Below are 5,930 nucleotides of genomic sequence, written 5' to 3'. Positions count from 1 at the left end.
TATGTAACTAGAACTTGTAGAATTTATGAAGAACACTTAGAACTTGAAGATAGAACTTGAGAGAGATCAATTAGATGAAGAAAATTGAAGAATGAAAGTGTTTGTAGGTATTTTTGGTCGTTGGTGTATGGATTAGATATAAAGGATATGTAATTTTGTTTTCATGTAAATAAGTCATGAATGATTACTCATATTTTTGTAATTTTATGAGATATTTCAGGCTAGTTTCCAAATGATGGTTCCCACATGTGTTCGGTGACTCACATGGGCTGCTAAGAGCTGATCATTGGAGTGTATATACCAATAGTACATACATCTAAAAGCTATGTATTGTACGAGTACGAATACGGGTGCATACGAGTAGAATTGTTGATGAAACTGAACGAGGATGTAATTGTAAGCATTTTTGTTAAGTAGAAGTATTTTGATAAGTGTATTGAAGTCTTTCAAAAGTGTATAAATACATATTAAAACACTACATGTATATACATTTTAACTGAGTCGTTAAGTCATCGTTAGTCGTTACATGTAAGTGTTGTTTTGAAACCTTTCGGTTAATGATCTTGTTAAATGTTGTTAACCCAATGTTTATAATATCAAATGAGATTTTAAATTATTATATTATCATGATATTATCATGTATGAATATCTCTTAATATGATATATATACATTAAATGTCTTTACAACGATAATCGTTACATATATGTCTCGTTTAAAAATCATTAAGTTAGTAGTCTTGTTTTTACATATGTAGTTCATTGTTAATATACTTAATGATATGTTTACTTATCATAGTATCATGTTAACTATATATATATATATATATATATATATATATATATATATATATATATATATATATATATATATATATATATATATATATATATCCATATATATGTCATCATATAGTTTTTATAAGTTTTAACGTTCGTGAATCACCGGTCAACTTGGGTGGTCAATTGTCTATATGAAACATATTTCAATTAATCAAGTCTTAACAAGTTTGATTGCTTAACATGTTGGAAACATTTAATCATGTAAATATCAATCTCAATTAATATATATAAACATGGAAAAGTTCGGGTCACTACACAAACATCGCCCAAGTGCCATCTACAGAGACTCTGGTGGCTCGGCCAAACCATTAACCACCAGCTGATCGGACTGGGCTTACCAGAAGTTCCTCCACCACCGTATGTATATACATAATCCACACACGGTGGATGCGTCATTCACATATATATACACGACAGTTGTCTAGGCTACCACAGAGGAACCCAACCCACAGGTTGATCTCTCCTACCGAGGCTACCACATAATAGGGACGCACTGGGCTCCAGGAGACAAGCATCAACTAACATGCAGTAATCACAAGTACTAACTAAGCACAACAACAAGTAAATCTAACAAGCATGGCAATCATAATATAACATGCTTCTATATACTATATTCTCCAGTTAGTCCCACTTACCAATCAAATCTACAGTACTTTGTCAAATTTGATGAGCGTGCCGGTGTACGGTTTAAGTTAGAACTTGGTTTTGACATACGTTTTGAGGCCAATGGTTAGTAAGCACCATACGTGATGCAGGTGCAATCCTACTTCCAAAATCATTCTGAATAGAAAATACAAAAAGCCATCCATTTCCGTATCCATTCCACGCGTTTAAAACCGACCAACTCATACCAAAAATTTGATGAATCAGAAAATATTCACCCCAAATTCACTTCCAAAAGACACTACCCATTCACCTTCACCCCTTTACCACCTTTCAAAAGATCCAGAGATTAAATAAGAGATAGATCGATAAAAATTCGCTTCAAAAGCACTTGTTAAAAGATTCTGAACCCCCGATTGTTTTTGATAGGTCAAAGACCTATTTTCGGTGAATTATCACTTCCTCTCTGGGCTCCAGAAACAAAGGACAAAAGTTATGAAGAAAGGGTATGCCAAAAAAATGATGATGAAAGAGCAAAGTCTCTAGAATAAAGGCAAAGAAAACCCGAGAGGTTGCCCAAAGAAGGATTGCCAGAAGAGCCAAGAAAAATTCTAGACAAAAGTCTTAGCAAAATCCGTATCTTCCAAAGAAACGTTTCACTAATGATAATGCTAAAAACGAACATATATTTCATAGCATTATCCCTCAAGAAAGACAAGCTTTTAGTTGTAATTGTTCTATTTACAAGTGATATTCGTTTAAATATTAAAAGGTGAAGACAAAAGACAGATTTGACGAATTGAAGACGCAAACGACCAAAAAGCTCAAAAGTATAAAGTACAATCAAAGTGGTTCAAATTATTGATAAGAAACGTCTAAAAGTTACAAGAGTATGAGCCGCAAAACACAAAGTACAAGATATTAAATAGTACGCAAGGACGTTCAAAAATTCAGAACCGGGACCAGAGTCAACTCTTAACGCGCGACGCAACGGACCGAAAATTACAAGTCAACTATGCACACAAATATAATATAATATTTAAATAATTCTATAAATTATTTATATATTATATTTATATTAAAAACCGTCAGCAAATAAAAAAACAAAAGTACATGAGCTGTAAAAGCTGGCCATGAGATCGCATGGCCAGGAAGAAGGTTTTTCATGTGATCGCATGGGAGCAAAGGTCTGGCCACATCTATAAATTTCGCGTGTTTTGGCCGAATTTCTTACATAATTTTCAATCTCTCTCTCTCAGAGATATATATATATATATATATATATATTATAATTTTAATTTTAATTTTAATTTAAGATTAATAATAATAATGGTATGTTAGCGAATGTTGTAAGTGTGTAAGTCGAAATTCTGTCCGCGTAACGCTACGCTATTATTAATCATTGTAAGTTATGTTCAACCTTTTTAAATTAATGTCTCGTAGCTAAGTTATTATTATGCTTATTTAAATTGAAGTAATCGTGATGTTGGGCTAAAATATTAAAGACGGGGTAATTGGGCTTTGGACCATAATTGGGTTTGGATAAAAGAATGACACTTGTGAAAATTAGACTATGGGCTATTAATGGGCTTTATATTAACTAAATGATACCTTGTTAATTTAATATATAGACTTATAATTAGACGTATGTATATATAACCACATACGCTTGACTGGGTACGGTGGGCGGGATATCTATAAATACCAATAATTATTCATTTGACCGGACACGGGGATGGATTAATAATCAATAGACTTGTTGAAACAGGGGTGAATTACATACAAAGGTAATTGGTGTAATTGTTAACAAAGTAATAAAACCTTGGATTACATGCAGTCGATAACCTGGTGTATTCATTAAACAAAGTATTAAGACCTTGTTACAGTTCGAATCCCCAATTAGTTGGAATATTTGACTTCGGGTATAAGGATAATTTGACGAAGACTTTCGCACTTTATATTTATGACTGATGGACTATTATGGACAAAACCATATGGACATATCGAATAATCCAGGACAAAGGACAATTAACCCATGGTAATAAATTAAAATCAACACGTCGAACATCATGATTACGGAAGTTTAAATAAGCATAATTCCTTTATTTCATATTTCATCGCACTTTTATTTACTGTCATTTTATTTAATTGCACTTTTAATTATCATACTTTTTAATTATCGCAATTTTATTTATTGTTATTTTATTTACGCATTTTAATTTATCGCACTTTAATTATTGTCATTTACTTTACACTTTAAATTAAGTTATATTTATTTTTAATATTTTACATTAGGTTTTAACTGCAACTAAAGTTTTAAAATCGATAAACCGATCATTAAATGGTAAAAACCCCCTTTTATAATAATACTACTACTTATATATATATATTTATATATATACAAATATAGTTTTTAAAAATATAGTGTTAAACTTTGCTAGTTCCATGTGGACGAACCGGACTTACTAAAAACTACACTACTGTACGATTAGGTACACTGCCTATAAGTGTTGTAGCTAGGTTTAGGTATTTCCACTCTATAAATAAATAAATAACTTGTGTAAAATTGTATCGTATTTAATAGTATTTCCTAGTAAAAATTAATAGTATTTTGTACCCCTTTGCTTTAACATCTAGTATTTTTGGAGCCGCTGCCGGGGATCAAACAACGCCGAAAGCGAAACGCTATAAAAAAAGATTTTTAATTTATTTTTGTAAAAATATGTTTTAAATATTAAAAATACAAAAATATAAAAAGAAAAACAAAATATATATATATTTTTAAGAGTTTGTTAAATATATATAAAATTATAAAGTTTCTTTATTTTTATTTTAGTTTTTAAAATATAAGTTTTTATTTATTCTATTTAAATATTTTATAAAAACAAAAAAAAATATATAAAACATTTGAACCTGAAATTTTTGACCTGCATCAGAATCTGAAACTGCATCCATGCGATCGCGTGGCTGTAGTGTTTTAAACTCATGCGATCGCATGAGAGGTTCTGACACGCCCAACTGAACCTGGTACTGCATTAATTAAGAGTATTATTATTAATTATTATTGATTAACCCTAATTAGGGTATAGTTATTTAATTATTTAGTTTTATTTTGTATTTTTAGTTTTAAATTAGTTTTATTAATTATAAATTGATACTTTTATAAAATAAATAATATAAAAATAATATTTTTATAAAAATTGTATTTTTATAAATTTAAATTTCTTTTTATATTTATATCTTTTTAATCGTTTATTCGTAATTTGTATTTTTCATTCGTAATTAGTTTTAAATATAGTATTTGCCGTAGTTATTTTTATTTCTAAATTTTTAGGCTTTGCCGTAAAATCCCTAAAGTGCTTTTTTTTAGATTAAGACTTAGGAGCTTTAGAATTTTGCGACGCCGTTTTAAGATTTTAGTACTTTTTAAGTTATTGCCGTTTTGGATATAGAATTCCTTTTAAGCTTTAATACCTTTAGACGTAACTTTTAAATTTTAGTTTTTAGACTTTTAAGTTTCGACGCTGCATTTTATTATTTTTTTCGACCTTTTATTTTTCGACGTTTTTAGACGCACTCTTTTTCTTTCTTATTTCTCGACGCTCTAGTTTTTAGGACATAGAATTTTCTGTTTCTTCTCTAAAATTTCTTTAAATTTCGACAAAAAATTATTTTAAGTGATTAAATTAATTGACATCCAAAATTTTCTGGTTCGTAGTAATAGTTGGATTTGTTAGTGGCGAGTTGAGAGCTTCTGATTTAAAGGGTTCTGGCTCCCTGCTACATCTTTTGGCTATTCGAAACGTGGACAAAAGCAGAAAAGTCTATTAATTTGATAACTTATATAATTTTTATCTTTTATAACTAATAGGATATTCAGTGAATGCACCGAGCAAAACGTTCACCACCTTTCATACGTTTACCACCTTTCATATGTTCACCACCTGTAACTCGATCAAGACATCTTGCCAATATTGTCGCCGTTGATTTTTCTTTAGAATCGTCATTTAGTCGACCAAGTACTCCAATTCCAATTTCCGATAATCCATTTTTTGAACCCGACCTTACAATTGAGAACCCGGAGGATATTCAGGGATAATTCAGAGATCCTGAACCACTAATCATTCCTCCTGAACCACAAATCACTCATCCAGAGATTGTCGAGGAAGAAACCATTAAGTCAGAATCCTCTAGTGATTCAGATTCAACAAATTCAATCATGGAAAATCTAGAACCTCTAAGTATGGAAGACCGAATGAGGGCTAAACGCACTGGCCAAGGTCACGCAATTACTCAACCAGACATTAATGCGCCAGATTATGAAATTAAAGAACAAATCCTACACATGGTAACTAATCAATGCCAATTTAGTGGTGCGCTGAAGGAAGATCCAAACGAACATCTTCGAACCTTTAATAGGATCTGTACTTTATTTAAAATCCGAGAAGTGGAGGATGAACATATATATCTCATGTTATTTCCCTGGA

The sequence above is a fragment of the Rutidosis leptorrhynchoides genome, chromosome 3 (assembly GCF_046630445.1).
Source record: "Rutidosis leptorrhynchoides isolate AG116_Rl617_1_P2 chromosome 3, CSIRO_AGI_Rlap_v1, whole genome shotgun sequence".
In the NCBI taxonomy this organism is placed as follows: domain Eukaryota; kingdom Viridiplantae; phylum Streptophyta; class Magnoliopsida; order Asterales; family Asteraceae; genus Rutidosis; species Rutidosis leptorrhynchoides.
This window is presented reverse-complemented; position numbering follows the sequence as displayed.